Consider the following 17282-nt stretch of genomic DNA (forward strand, 5'->3'; position numbering starts at 1 on the left):
CACCCCCTGCCTTGGGGCTCTTGGTTGAGTCAAGGCTAGAGATGGTGTCTCGATAAAAATACTCATCTTGGGCAGATGTTAAATGCACCCAGCTACTGTCTTGTAGAAGGCCTCCTAGGCAAAGACTTAAGGGGTAAACAGATTCTATCTGTTGACCAGCCTCGCACCCCTTCTTCATCTATTAGGCTGGCGCAGATGTATTTTTAATACATTGTTTCCAGTTTAGGATGTTGAATGCTGGATCTTCTTGACTCAATGCATGGGTTTGCTTGTGTCACTGTTTTTATGACTAGGCAACTCATTCTATTATCTCCTTATGAGGGTACAGCTCTAAAACTCAGTTTTATGGTTCTGAGGCCGGCTGGTAGTCAGGTTTCCCGAACTCTGTGGTAGCTCTCAGAGAGGCTGATTCCATCAACAGCTGAAAAATATCAAAGTATTAACAGTGCCATGTTGCGCATGGATGGTGTCCCTGTTTGTACTTTAAAGATATATTTGTCACAGTCATTGTCAATGTATATGAGACTAGAAACCGCATACTCTTTCATATGGTTGCCAGGCATTATGTATAACGCATAAAAAAATTGCTACATACATAATAATAGATGTATATGTAAAGTTGAATATTTTATAAAAATAGTGTTTATAAAAATACTGTACGCATACATTATATTGAATTTTAATAAATGAGTTTCGTTGTTTATATTTATTGTACTAAGAAAATTTTTTTATATTACTTGTACTAAGAAAAAAAAATGCGAGGCCACCGGCAAATGCCTGCTTTGCCTGTGCTTAAAACCGCCGCTGAGTTTATATATATAACAATTTTATATATATATATATAAATTCTCTCACCAATTATCGAAGTAGGTTTGCTAAAGATAAAGAAAATAAATTAAAATTGTTGGAATGTGAATGGAATATTTTTCAACTTTAAAATACACTTATTTCGAGTTATAATACCTATATAATGATGTATTGACAAAGTATACACTTTAAAATATTGAAACCTACAAAACTTACATATTAGTTTGCCATATTCACCTAAATACGAATTTTAAATTAAAACATTTACTTGAAGTGTATATTTGTAATGATGTATCAATTAGTTATATGTTGAAAAATGTAGAAATCTATGAAACTTACGTATCTGCTGGCCGTACTCACCTAAATGCCAATTTTAAATCAAAACGTTTATTCAAAGCTAACAAGGAATACTAACACAGCATACAAATACTTTTAAATGATATAGTAACTAAAACAATTTAAACTAAACTTACTGATTGTTTGTTCTAATTTGTCTACAGAAAAAAAAGAGTGACTTAATAAAATGTAAGAATTAGGTATACAAAAATACAACTAACAACAATCTACATAGGCATAATAAAGAACTGTATTTGAAAACTAATAGTAAATGACTAAATACTAAATTAATTCATATAATAGGGATTTAACTGACTGATCCTCTCTAAAGCAAGTTCATCTAAACAAAAATTAAATTAACTTTTTTTTTACAAAGTAATATAAAAATTTGCATATAGTAAGTCATTTGTATATATATATATATATATATATATATATATATATATATATATATATATATATATATATATATATATATATATATATATATATATATATATATATATAAATATATATATATATATATATACATATATATATATATACATATATATATATACATATATATATATATATATATATATATATATATATATATATATATATATATATATATATATATATATATATATAATAAAAATAACTACAGAGCTATTGAAAAAAGAAAGTAACTAACTGATGTTGTTGGCTGACGCCATTTCACAACTTAGAGCATCAAAAACAGCGAAAGAAATATTTAAGTTATACATAAAGGTTTAGATAGTGGCCAAATAGTAATATAAAGATAGCCTAATAGATTTATATAAAAATAACTTATTTATTAGTTATAAATTATAATCTAAAGGCATTCCTTGTTAAATAAAGACAACGTTCAAACTTCAAATTAGATATGATTCATAACTAATTTGATTCATATCTAAATTATATTATGAATATGATATGAAATTCTATGTAAAACCTTTATTTTCTTTCTCCATTTTGTTTCTAAATGAAATATAAAATTTAAGCCTTATTTTTTTATTTACTAAAAATCCTTTTAATAAAACAACTTCGTTGAAATTTACAAATTTTTTAATCATATTTTCACTATAAAGTATCTAGGTTAATAATATCAATTTATGACAAGTTAAATATTGCTAATAATATTAGTAATATGAATATATAAAAAAAGTATATATATAAAAATAATAATCAATGGACCCCTCTGTCTCCCGCGCTAACATCAGGGAAAATGTAAATTAGGTAACAAAAGTGCAGCAAGAAATAGTCTGACTGCTACATAATAATTTTCAACAAAATTTGGCAGATGCATAGATAAATGAATAACTTAAAAATAAAAATTGAATAGAAAAAAAAAAGACTATATCCTGGACTTTAATTTCACCACAGAAGTACGACTAAAACTTTGACATCAATAAACTCGTTAATATATCAATTGAGTATAATTAAAACCAAATCGAAAATAAGCTTCAACTATTCTTCTTTCTAAAAATAATCTGTTGATAACGAATACTAAAAAGTTATTTCAGCCTTCCACAAGCACGGTAACTTTGAAGAGACTGCGAAAAGCGTGGCACAAAATTTTAGCACAAAATTCGGTTCCGTAAAACGCAATTGTCACGTACCTACTTATTCTTATTAAAATAAAAAAGAGTTAGCTTAAAAAGTTATTCTTATCATTTAAACAACTTCTTAAGTGAAGTATGCTTTGATCAACCTGTCAGGTATGATTGTTGTATTTGATAATATGGTTATAGTTTATTTTATTATTATTGATAACCAATAAATGCGAAGAAATATCAGTATATAGTATAACAGTATTTTATTATTAATGATAATTAACAATTTCAATCTCAATTCAGAGTGGCCATGCTTCTTAATAAAAGATCTAAATTCGCCTAAAATATACTTTTATATATATATATATGTATATATATATTATTATTATTATTATTATTATTATTATTATTATTATTATTATTATTATTATTATTTTATAAACATCAATTAATACGAGTTTTTCTCGATACTAAATTTATTTTATATATATATATATATATATATATATATATATATATATATATATATATATATATATATATAATAAGAAAAATAGTTTCTAATAAACAAATATTAATCTCAAAACAACAATTTGATAGTTATGCACTGACAGAAAAGTTTTAATACATATAATAATATTAGCTTAGTTTTATGTTAAGCATAAAAGTAGATTAAGTATTATATAAATATTTTTTTATTTTGATTCTTGCATCTACGTTGATTTCTGTTATTTTTTTTGCCATCAACGTTTTTTTACTATTATTATTTTTATAACAGTAATTTTAACAGTTAATAATTACTGGTGTTATTTATTCATTTTCTTGTTATTATTTGTATTGTTTTATTTTTTATTTGTGCATCTTTTTGATTTTTTATGTCTACAGTTTTTATTTCCATTTGAATTCTTGTAAAATCAAAAAAATATATTAATCATAGCTCCATCTGAAAGACTTCTGATCTCCTTTGCAATAACTCATCAGAATAGCTACATATGCACATATATAGCTATTCTGACACGTGTTTTGCGCCTACTGGAGTTTATATTAGGCCGTAACAAATATTGGGGGTTCTTGGCCTACTCAACTAATAAACAATTTTGTTTTTTTGACTATGCAGCAGTAGTTACTTGCTTGGTCCAAAAAAATAAAACCTAATTTAATAAGATAAGGATTTACACTACTTTTAGAAACCTTGATATTATTTTCCTCTTATTTGCTTTAAGGCTAATCTTTTTTTGTTTTTTTTTTGCACCAGACAGATGAAAATAGTTTGGCAGATGTTGGTCAATTATGACCAACTTTTCAACTGCAATCTGAGCATTTTAGTGTCAATTTTGGTTATACAATTCAGCGGCAGTTTTAAGCACAGGCAAAGCAGGCATTTGCCGGTGGCCTCGTGCTCAGGTGGCCTCGCTTTTTTTTTTTCTTAGTACAAGTAATATAAAAAAATTTTCTTAGTACAATAAATATAAACATCGAAACTCATTTATTAAAATTCAATATAATGTAAGCGTACAGTATTTTTATAAACAGTATTTTTATAAAATATTCAACTTTACATATACATCTATTATTATGTATGTAGCAATTTTTTTTTGCGTTATACATAATGCCTGGCAACCATATGAAAGAGTATGCGGTTTCTAGTCTCATATACATTGACAATGACTGTGACAACTATATCTTTGCCCATATACACCTACACGTCTCAAAGGCTTTTTCTGTTTTTCCATCCTCCTAACTGAATGACTTTTTGTTTGTTTGTTTATTTATTTTATATAATATTGTCTTTACATTTTTACTGTTGCTAAGACATAATCTGAGCAGTGATGGGATGTTAAGCTGGTTCCGGGTATTTGTTGTAGCGGTTTCTCTTTGAGCCATAGATCAGTGTTTATTCCATGTATAGGTGTTTTATCCATTGTGGATTCGATGAAGTATGGCTACATTTGCTAACAGTTATTGACAATAGTCCCATAAGCGGGGCTGCCCCCTCCCTGGGAATATCCTTGGTGAGTTGGTGAAGTCTAAAGTTGGAGACTCTCCTTGCATTGCTGTTAAAGCCATCTTGGGTTCTTTGATTTACGACTGGCACTTTCCTTATTATTGCTGTGGCTTTTATATTCACTCCTTTCGCTGGCTTTTGATTAGACTCGACGTTACAGAACTTACAACAAAGACTGATTTTTCTTTTACTAATTTATCACATTTACATACTATTTTTATTATTTTACATTATTGTTATCATGAGGATGCTTGTTCCTTCCTTCTGACTTTGAGTCTTCATGCATTTTATGAGTTGAGTTCTTTATGTACATTTTAATATACAAAATCCTGGTATGTTTTTGGTTTTATATTGAAAAGGTTTGTGGTTTCTGTAGTATTATATTTGTTTGACGTCGCTATGCCATTTTTGTTTTTGTGAGCACTTTAATGTCTTCATTAACGATCTTTTTATTTTTCCTGACAACAATTTTGTTTTTAGTTTCTCGTTTGTTATATTGCTATAGCTATAGTATGATTGTTGTTGGTATAAAAAATGTTGTGTTATGATTGTGTGCGAGTTACAATTTTTTGGTATAATGTAAGTAATGAATGATGTAAAAAACCAAATTAAAAACTCATAAAAATTTTCAAATTAAAACTCATAAAAAACTATTTACGTTCCACTATGGGTCAAGACCACTTATCTGCATTAGCTTTAATTTCCATTGAAAATAAAATAAGTCGGTCCTTGGACTGTTCTGATTTAATTGATGAGTTTGCGTCTTTAAAAGTCAGAAAGGTTAAGTTTTAAGTCAATGTAATCGATCCTCCTAAAATCTGCGAAAAAAATAAATGGTATCGCATTTTGAGTAGTCTTATTAGTGCATCTTCATCCAAAATAAAAAAAATACTTAATGTACATTTAAAACCTAGGTGCGTTTTTTGCTTCGTTATGTTCTGGTAAATATCCAAAACACAATAGAACACAAGAATTAAAAACTCAACTAATATAATAGAAAACTTGCCCATGGCCTCGCATATGGTAAATCCGCCACTGATACAATTTCTTTTTGGATGCTGTAACTTTATTTGGCACTAAGATTTGCTTTAACTAAGGCATTGGCAATAAAATTGTGCTTGTACCATGTTTCAAATTATCTAGTATTAAAATTTGTTTAATAAACTAGTTATAATCTTAGATTTTTTTGTACATTCAAAAGATAGCTAGTAGCATGAAGTTTTTTTTTTACTTTTATCTATTTTAAAAACTAACGCCTTCCTGCAACTTTTTGTTATTTCTCTGAACTAATATTTATCTATTTTTTTTTCATTTTTTATTATACGTTTATATTAATAACTAAATTATTATTTATTTTATTTGTTATTTTATTTTTCTTAAATTAAATTTTATTATTTCATTATTATTATTATTATTATTATTATTATTATTATTATTATTATTATTATTATTATTATTATTATTATAAAAGGTATATTTTCTCCATAATATTTTTTTATTATTTTCGTAATTAATATTATTATTATTAATAATATTATTCATATTTTTATATGCCCTTTTATTGTCCCTCTTTCATTATTATTTTTGAGTTTTGTCATGTGTTTAATTTACTTGTATAATATTTACTATTTTTAAATATCCTTGATGTAAAAAATTTCACAATTTTAGTTTATATATCTATATTTAATTTATATAGTATATGGTATTATATTATATTGACTATATGATTTAAGTATAATTTTTGTTTTCAGATACCAACTGTCAGTTATAACATTTCAATAAAAATAGAAATTGTGACTATTATTTATATCATGATATATTATCAATTATAATTGCATCCTTTGCTACTTTTATGTGATATTTGCTACTTTTATGTGCAACCAAAAACAGTGACATCTATCAGTTAACTTCAAGAGTTGTTTATTTACTTTTATGGTGGCCATTACTACTACTATTTGACATTCAATAATGTCAGGATTTTATTTTTTTGTTATCAAATAGCAACACTGGTTTATCTTAACTTTCGAAACTCTAATTAAAATCTAATTTTCTGAAAATCATGGTGCAGAACTGACTAAGTTACCTTGCTATTATCGCAATAGATTTAGATCTTATGAAATAATTAAATATTAAAAATTTTTTTAAATACATTGCAAAAATAAAATTATAAAAATTGTAAATTATTTAGAAATTTTTACTCGGTTTTATATTATTTCGTATTATAGTAATGTATTCTTCTGTGTTTAAATGAACAAACAAAAATGTTATATTTTTTTCAGTGTTTTCCTTTTTCTGTTTATATCATAAGTAAAAATAATTTAATAATATCAACATATATAATGCATTTTCACATTGCAAATGTGAAAATACTTTACATGTTTCTTCGCAGTTTCCATATAGTCTATGTGTTAAGCATACAATATGCATGATGCCACACTTAAAAAATTGAAGCCCTTTTTGAATATTGCACAATATGGGCGACATGCTAAGTTTTTTCATATTTTCTATTTTGGGGAAAAATAGAAAATATGAAAAAATGTTATTTAGACAATAGAACCTTGTAGAATTCAATAGTAAATTTTTTTTTTTTTTTAAATAATACTGCAAAAGATTTTTTGTTGGTGATTTTTAATGATTTAACGGAGTAGTGTACATGATTTAATTTTAAAATTGATTTTTCTCAGTTTCTTTTTTTTTTCACGAGTAGTTGTAGGAAAACAATATCTCAATAAAAAATCATTATTTTTGCTTCAAATTTTCAGGATATGTTTATTATTTAAGTTTTTAGTGTCTGATCCTTAAAACAAAAATTGATTTGCAATTACCCAATTAGCTGAGTGTTTTATCGCTAAATATAGGTTGTTGTTTTTTTTAATAATAAGTCTGTCAATTTAGATCGTTTAAATTCTTTTTAAATATTTTTGGTTTAGGCACAAGTTACACTAGTATACTAACATTGTGCGAAATTTCAATCTTTAATATTGATGTAATCTTAAGATATTTATGTACTATGAGCGTTAACTTTTTTTATTTTGCTGAGTCAGCCTTTTTTTTTTAATGAAAAATCTTTTTGCAACACGTTTTAGATTTTTATCAACATGCTCGTAATTCGTCAAAGATATTTATTATGAGTAATATTTAAGAAAATAAAAATAATACCACCTTAAAGGGAATTCTCTGCCAATAAAATTAAAAATTGAATTTGCTGATTTTATTTAAAAAAAAAAAAGTTATTTTGTGCATAGTCATAAAAATAACGAAATATGAAGTTTAAAAAATTATTGAATTCATTGCACATGCGCTGAATTTATGAGATAAAGGACAGAAAAGAATCGGATCTGTTTCCTAAAAGACGCAACAGGTAATAAAGCTTTCGAAATAAAATCTTTAGGGTATATTAACAAAAGGACAAATAATAATCTGAACCTAAAATCAAAGTTGGATATTAATTCTACTTTTAGTAATAATTAATCTGTGACAACATTCTTATTTTTTTGCCCAAAAATTGATATAAGAGATTCTACTTGATGTAAATGTTTGATTGAGGTTCAAGTTGTAGTTATACCCTTCTTAAATTTATGGGAAAATTTCAAAGCGTTTTGTCAACAACATCTTAAAAATTTTGGGAAACGGTGAGCACAAAAGTAAATTTTTCAATCCAAAATTAAAAAATCTAATTATAAAAGTAAAACAATTATTTAAAATTGGTTATTATACCCTTTAGACTACAAATATCCGTTTTATTAAATTAGTTCAATTTTTTTTTTTTTTTTTTTTTAAATAATTCACCTCCCCAAAGCCGAGAAGGCTACTACAGATGAGGAGGCTACTTGTGGTTATCACCCTCTCTCAACTCTATAACTCCGAAACACGAACCTTGACGAACAAGGCCGCTGCGCGGAGAAACAAGTTGAGCGCGGTACTACCAGGGACGTGGTGGGAATCGAACTCGGAACCTCTCGCTTACAAAACGAGCGCTCTACCACTACACCACTACCGCATTTACAAAAAGTACTAGAAAATTTACCGCAATTACAAAAAGTACTAGAAAATTGCTCTTTAGCAACCGTTGCTGTACAAGTTATCTCATATTAAACAACCATAGTAACCCAAAATACTTGAAAAGTTTACGTTTTTGAACTTAGATATGTATTTTTATTTAGATTCCTCGTAAAATTTCTGATAATATTTGACAAAAATCGAAAAAATTTAACTTTTTAACTTATTTAATGGTAGAGCAGTAAATTTTTCAATTTTAGTTTTTCAATTTAGGGTGTTTTAATTTAGTTAATCTTTTTTAATTTTAATAATACAGGGTGTCTGCTAGATCATGAAAGTCAGATAACTTTAAAAAAATCAGGGAAATAGAATTAAAATTTTGGAAAAATTAGGGAGAAATTAGGAAAACCAACTCTTCATCATGCTTTATAATCAATATGGCTCTGCGCGAGAGAGATAATTATCTCCAACTTCTATTTAGATTGTTAACTTGGCGTGGCAAAGTAATTTACAAACAGCTCCTAGTAAATCAGAAAAATAATAATGAAACCCCACCTTAAAATATTGGCAGACACCCTATAATATTGCCTGTGGACAAGTGTCGTAAAAAACGTTCATTAGACGTCGCAAATGTCATATTTGCGACGTCTTATGAACGTTAATGATCATCTGTTACGACGTCACCTATAAGTTGACCTATTACGACGTCACCTATAAATGATCACCTATAAGTTAATAAAAAATTTATTTTATATATGATTCTAAACTTTAGTAACAGAAAAATTTACAACGATGAACTTTGTTTATCCAGACGACTCTATAACTGAAGTTGTTCTACAGACTGAAAATTTTCTTGAGATAAGAATTATTGTTAGTTCAGATAAAGCAGCAGAGGAATGGATGGAAAAATTTGGAGCTGCAAACAACACGAAATTTATTATTCAACGAAATCTTCATCCCAAGAGGCAAGTTAATTTCTGTTAGCAAAATTTAAAATAATCATAGTTATATTAAAATGCGTTACTAAAAACTGTTAGTCAAAGTAATTCTTTTTTTCAAATAATTTATCAAGCATTTTTTAAATATACGTAGAAATAAATTAAAAAGGTCGTAGAATAATTTTGCGTGGCTACCTAAGTCTGCATTAATGTTTGACACCAAATGTTGTACACCAAAATTTTTTAATGATACGAATAAAACATGTACTTAATGTGAATATGATTTTCAAATAAATAAGTATATATAATATTATTTAAATAGATTTCAGTTTCATAAGATTAGGCTATGTCAACATAATAACAAAAACAAATCAAAAGAAAAAAGTTACTGTAACACCAACTGTCCATTATAGTGGATGTTAAAGTTAAAAAAGTGAACTGCGCAACTAAGAAAAACGACAACTTTTTATGCAGAGAAGAGCCTCTTGCGAGTGTTGTCAAAAATTTTTAATACGCACAATCACACCTGATGTACTACGTTTTCTTCAAAGCGACAATGGATTACAGGTAACCTTTTATTGCTATATACTATATATGAAACGCTTATATATGAATATAACATTTATAGGAAACACTTTTTAAGGAGCGATCTGAAGTTTCTTAAATTTGGAGCATTACAAAAGTGAAATCTTTACGTTACTGAAACTATTTGTAAAAATGTTGTTTAAAAAAACATGTATTAGACGCAAATAGTTAACTATGAAATATAAATTAACTATCCCATTTTATTAGATAAACGTTTGAAACCAGAAATAAGTAAATTCGAGTTTCTTACATTTTAGGAAACTTTTAACAAATATTTCTCTAATGATATGACACCAGGCAAAGCGCGTATTCATTGAAAAAAACTTTCGATTAAATATGGTATAGATAGTAAGCAAAAGGCGTCAGATGCTAGAGAAAATCCTACACTATATCAAGTTTATTATTGGCATCACAAGTATACTGCGGAAAGTTACGGCGCAGTCACAGATCCTATTGGTAAACTGAGATCTTTTATCGAAACGGAATTTTGCAAAAAACAAGGTAGATTTATTTGTAAGGGTACTTGGCAAAAAAAAGTGTCTTATCTAGTGCTAAAAAGTTTGTTACTATTATAATTTTTTTAAACAAATTCACAGGAATAAAAGAGTAAATGATAATAAAATTAAACTTAAAGTAGTTAAAAATAAAGTAATTAAAACTTTTTGGATGTGATATCTTAATAACCTTTTTGCCTGTTTGGGGAATAGAGGCTATTGAAAAATGTTACTTAGCTTGATTTTTTTGTGAGTTTTAATTTATTAATCTGTTTGGCGAGTGTCCTAACAGGTATATGCACCGCAAAAGCTAAAGCACTCTAAAAAACCACCCGGTCTAGCTACAATTTATAGCCAGGCCTATTTAAAAATAAAAAAAACCTTTTTGAGTATTTTTGAATATTTTCTCTTTTTTTTATAGCAACTTTTTCAGTCTTAAATACTTTTAAAAATGCAAATATTAGCTTTATCAGTTAGCAATTTTGTAAAGATCAGTCAAGAGCTTATAAATCCTCTTTTTATAAGCTCTTGACCGTCCTTTTCAATAATAATCAAATGGTTAAATCAATTTCAGTATTATGTTACTGATCCAAGTTCAACTTAATAGTTATGAGGTTTTTGGGGTGCATTTAGCTAAGAAACATGTAAGTCCAATAACACAACTTGAATTTTTATTATAACATGACATTAGAAGAATAAAATTTTTCATTGCTCTCTAAATCACTATCTGCGTTAAATAAGCTACTTGTTCGATTTGTCACTGTTCTTTGCAAAGCTGCAGCAAGAAAAATCATAGTAGGTTTTTCCCATCAACACGCCATGCTAACTTGCTGCATTGGGATTTCTAAATATTGTGGCATTTTTGACATTTCCTCAACTTTTTGACTTTACAAATGTTTCCAGTACATTTAACAACTTTTTTTTCTTCCTGCATTTTGCAGTTGTTTTCGAAATTTTTGTTTTTTCATTTTATTTGTCTTTAACTAAACTCAAAACATCTTCAGCATTGTTGATTACCATGCACTTGAGTTATTTGTGTCGATTTGATTGATAGATTTAGATAAATAGACTTTTTTAATCTCGATAGTCTCCATACGATTTTCTGCTATATCCTGTTGCATGAATAAATGCTCTGGGTCTAAAAATAGAATTTTTCCAAAAACGTAAAGCATTGGTATTGATATTCGGACAAACATTGCACAAAACAAAAGAATTTCTTAAAAGCGCAGTGGTTGTGGTTTTATATTCGGGCAAACAAACAATTTGACGTCACTAGAGCGGTGCACTTTTAAGATTTGTTGTTTTTTGAGGTAAAAATTCAAAAGTGTTACTAGTATATGGAATAGTTTTTGCTAAGTTAGGCCCCGCTAAAATAAAATGCTTATTTAATTCAACTGCAATATCGCTTGAAGCATACAAAATAATATCATTAACTTTAATACCGCTAGGCAAAGCGCCTGATTTAGTTTTAGCTTTACCAGTGATTTCTCTTAAAACTTGCCAAATGCGTTTTGAGTTGTTTTTATTTTTTTCAACTAAGTCAAGATAGTATTTTTTTTTATTTTTTTATTTTTTTTTAGTCTTATTAATTCTCTAGTATAATTTTTGTAAAAAATTATGCTGGAGGTTTTATTTTCAACTGATTTGGATTTCAAGTACTTAATATATAATTTTTGTTTAATTTTGGAAGATTTTCTTAGTCCATTGGTTATCCATGGAGATGTTATTTTTTTTTAGTTTTAAGTTTATTTCAATTTTAGGAAAATTTGCGTCATAAATTTCGTAGAATGTTTTAAGAAAATTGCTATAAGCTAAGTTTGCGTCCTGAGATTAATCAATATGTTGCCAATGAAGCATTGATAATTGGTCATTAAATGATGCTAAGCTTGCTTTACTATAAATGCGTTTACAAAAGTTATTTTTTTTATTTAGAATTAATTTATTATCTGTATTTATGGGGGAAAAAATCGGAAAATGATCTGTGATAACGCATTTAATGATTCCTTTTTTAAGAGAATGATTAAAAAATATCGTTCGTTATCATAAATTCAATTAATGAAGTCATTGATTCACTAATTTTTGTCGGTTTTGTAATTAGCGGAAACGCTCCGTTTTTAAACAAGTTTTTGTAAAACTCTTTAAGGTTGTATTTGACGTAATACTGTAAACAATCCAAATTAAAATCATCAATTAAATAGTTTAATTTCTTTTCGCGGTCACTTTTTTTAAAAATAACTTTATTTAACAAATTATTAAAATATTTAATTACACCAGTTGGTGGGTGATAACAGCAACTCAAAAGTACATTTTTATTTTTTTTGGTCAATATTTCAATTGCTCAAACCTCTTTATCGTCATCACCAACGGCTAAGTCAAGCCAATTAATAAACTGCAGGTTTTCTTTTATATAAATAAAAATACCACCGCCGCGTTTTTTTGTTTTACGCTCAAGTGAAATAACTGTGAAACCTGGAAAAAGAAAATTTTCTGTAATGCATATTACGTTAAAAATATCGAGAATATCCTCCAAATTATTTAAAAAAGCTTCAAAATTTTTGTTCATACTTTTTATATTAATATGCAATACATTTAATTGCGGACGCGCTCAAAAAATCCGTTTATTTCATTGTTAAAAAAATAAAAGCATTTACTCTGCAAAGAATAAGCCCCATTAAAATAATTTAGATCTGGGTGTGTGTGTGTGTGTGTGTGTGTGTGTGTGTGTGTGTGTGTGTGTGTGTGTGTGTGTGTGTGTGTGTAAATCAGCACTCATTTTTAACATCAATTGAAACTGTACTTATAACATGTGGAGATATATAACATGGAATCAGCTGGAAAATTATATGTGTGTGTTTGCATATGCTTATACATATGTGCGTATGCATATGATTTTTAAATTTTATACTATACTATCAGAAAAAACCTCTAAGACATGTTTACTCATAGAGCTTAGTTTATAGTTCATACATCTTTTGTAAATTAAAGACTTATGAGAAAGTTAATCATTATATGACATTTGCAGCGATATTTGTAACAGCATTATTAAAACTTCTTGCACACTTCTTGCTCATACTATAGAAAAACAAAATTAAATTTGAAACCTTTTTCAAGTGGTCCGAAAAATTTTAAATTCTTGAGGCTAAGAATTGTATCTCAATCTTATCATTTATTTACATTTGCCTACATTTTTTTTTTGAATAATGATCTGAACAAATTAAATTGCAATTACTCGACAGTGTATCTTATTTATTCTTTTCAATACGTTCTTTACAATACGTTACCCAATATCAATAGGCAATTTTCTTACGCGTTATGAAGCTATAGAGTTATGCAGTTATTCAGGTTAGCACAAAGCTCGACGTTGTTTTCATCAGTTGCTCGAAATTTTTATTAATTTTTTACATAGCACCAAATATTTAATATTTTGCCGGACTATAAGTTGAGTTAGTGAAAAGGCCTATTATTCCAGCGGCAAGTCCAAATGGCGTCTTTGCATTGAAAACAGAAAATTTTGAAATGTAGTTTGTAACCTTTATAAGCTATAGTTGAAGTGGAACGATCTCTTAAAAGTTAACTGGATAAGTTTTTAACAACTGTTTGTCGAACTATCAAGAAGTAATTACAACAAAAATTACAATCTACCCAAGGGCGGATCCACAGGGAGGAGGGGGGTGATGGTTAGAAATAAATAATAGATGTGATTAGAACTAGTTTTTTATTTTTTGGTAAATTTATATGTTTAACAAAGCATGTTGCTTAAAAATGGAAGTAAATTAGGTTGGCTGATTAAGAAATTTTAATAACTTGTGTGATGCGAACAAAAACTCGGACTGTTAGGATATCAATATGACGTAATTTCATAGTTATATAGATCAAAACAATGTAAGAATAATATTGTAAAAAAACTAACTAAAGAGGTTTTATGATTTAAAGCTAAAAATTGCCCTTCCCCTCCCCCCCCCCCCCAACACACACTTTATTAGAGTCTGGATCCACTAAATTAACCTGCACTTCCCCCCCCCCCCTACCTTCTATCCTTCGAGTCTGGATCCACTGAATCAAATAGACCTGTAAATTGCTTCCATTCTCCTTATAAGATGGTCTGGATTTGCCCCCGGATCTACCCAAAGTAATTGTTTTTTGAATACTTCAACACTTGGTATAAGTATCAAAGTTTTAGACAACCTCTGGTACTTGTTTGAACTTTATATATTTTTTCCCCGTTTAGTTACAGGTTTAGTACGTTCTTAAAAAACGTTTCTTCTGCAAGAAACTTGTTATATTTCTCCAGGATTTTATTTTGTGCTACAGTGTTTTTTCTAGATTTGAAAACAAACCTCTATATTTAAGTAAAGGGATATAAAATACCTTTTTGTAAATCCACCAAAAACATTACCAAACCTTATCTAGATATTTATTAATTTAATTCTAATCTAAAAACTTTTTATTAGGCGTTCTAAAAAATAAAGCATAAAAGAACAACCATAAACTATTTCAAAACGCTTTCCCGGTGGGAAATCGGCTAGCGAATAACTAGCTATAATCGCAGCGATAAAGACAGCGATTTGGCCACGAGGATCGCTAGCTTTTTTATGTTAGCAAAAAGCTATCAATATTTGTAAAGATATAGACAGTAATTTGGCTACAAGGACACCTAGCTCAATAAGCTAAAGACCCGCTGGCTATTGTAGCTGGCGTCATATCGTAGTAAAATTGCTGTCAAAAAATTTTTTATTAGGACATTAGGAAAAAATAAAATAAGAAAAAAAAATTGCTTGAAAATCGCTATAAAGCTAACTAGTGGCTCGCTAGTCGTTAGCTCATTTCCTTCCGGGTTACTAATTTTTCTAAACCTTCATCTTTGATTTACAATGATTTCTTACAACGTTTTAAAAAGATAGTTTTTTTTAAGTGGAATGTGATTGGATAATTTTAAGTTATGATAATTACGCGATAATTAATTGAAAATTATGCTATTAGTAAGACTGTTCCTTGAAAAATGACGTATTTTTACTCCGTTCCCACTCCAGCTAAATTATAACTCTTTGGTTTAAAAAAGATCATCGCAATAAGCATGCAATAGTTGATTTGACTGACAGTATTTTGAAAGGATTTGATAACAACAACTATACACTGGAAGTTTTTGTAAATTTATCAAAGGCAATCGACACTGTCGATCATGAAATCCTTTTCTATAAAGTATAAAAATTACGGAATTTTGAACTCAAATTTAAAATGTCTCCAGTCTTATCTTCAGAATCGCACAGCTTAACTAGTACGCAGTTAAAAGTTATTAGTTATGGTGCCCCTCAAGTACTCTGCTATTTTTCATGCATATAAATAATATCCATTTATCCTCTAAATTCCTAAATTTTATTTTTTTGACGGATGATACTAATGTTTTCTGATAATAGTTTAATTTTCGTTTTTTCAACTGTTAACACTGGACTAATAAGTCTAAACGACTGATTGAATTAAAGCTAATAAACTTTTCTTAAACTATGATAAAACGAAAAACATATTTTTTACAAAACCTTTAAAATCTGACAAATTTTACCCCTTAAACTTCCAGATTTAATTATTGACAGCATTAAAATAATGTCTATTAATTGAAAGTTTTAGGTGAATTATATAATGAACACTTAAATTGGAAAAATTCAAATTAATAGAAGACGAAATCTCTATAACTTTAGGGATCATGTTAAAAATATTTTAAATAAATGTGCTAAAAAGATTTTATTTTTCATTTATCCATATCTGTATTAGTTATTGCAATATAGCTTGGGCAAGTATAGTTGGGCAACTCGTTTTTATTAAAAAAATTTATTGCGAGCGTAACAAGTGGGTTGGTTAACTTTTAATGCATATAGATGTGCCGCGTGCTTACCAAAAGAAGTCAAAGCTTTAAATGTATACGAATTAAACATTTATAAAAATATTATTGCTTATGTTTAAATTTCTTTATTACATGTTTCCACCATATTTTTAGCCACAATTCTTTTAAATCAATCACAGATTAACAATACAATTCATTGACAATTTGATAAAATGTAATGTCTTCTGCTTGCTCCTGTCAGAACTTAAAGAATTAATTTTATTTTTACAAGAACATGGTGTGTTCATTGTTCATTGTTCATTGTTCAAGTGTGTTCATTGTTCAAGAAAAAAAATTAAATAAAAAAAAAGAGAAAAGAAGAAAAAAAGCTTAAATGACGTGTTTTCTACTTTAAAATCCGACGTTTATTTGGTTGTTTTTTTTTAGACGAGACTATGAAGACAATTACCAATCCTGTCACCAGCTATAATATATATTTTGAACATCAAAAGAGCCTACTTTTAACAATAATTTTGATTAGCGTCTTTGTATTAAGATTCTTCGATTTTATTGTGTCATAATGACGCAAAGTAATTTTTATTACCATCGATCTTAGTAAGTATACGTCAATGGTTAAAGTAAGATGTCTAAGCATAACTTCAATGTTATTAAGACAACATAAATTCAGAGATTAAGGAAATTCAAGAATACAAATATTTAATGACTGGACTGGAAGATTGAGAC

The 17282-nt window shown here is 27.7% G+C and overlaps 1 long non-coding RNA gene across 1 annotated transcript; it reads left to right on the forward strand.

The window, feature by feature from the left end:
- Positions 1 to 2750: 2750 nt before the first annotated feature.
- Positions 2751 to 6985, forward strand: LOC136078960 (uncharacterized). The gene is made up of 2 exons (XR_010637819.1): positions 2751 to 2867; positions 6459 to 6985. It is a non-coding gene; the product is annotated as an uncharacterized LOC136078960 (long non-coding RNA).
- Positions 6986 to 17282: the final 10297 nt, after the last annotated feature.

The sequence above is a fragment of the Hydra vulgaris genome, chromosome 04, assembly GCF_038396675.1.
Source record: "Hydra vulgaris chromosome 04, alternate assembly HydraT2T_AEP".
Classification (NCBI taxonomy): domain Eukaryota; kingdom Metazoa; phylum Cnidaria; class Hydrozoa; order Anthoathecata; family Hydridae; genus Hydra; species Hydra vulgaris.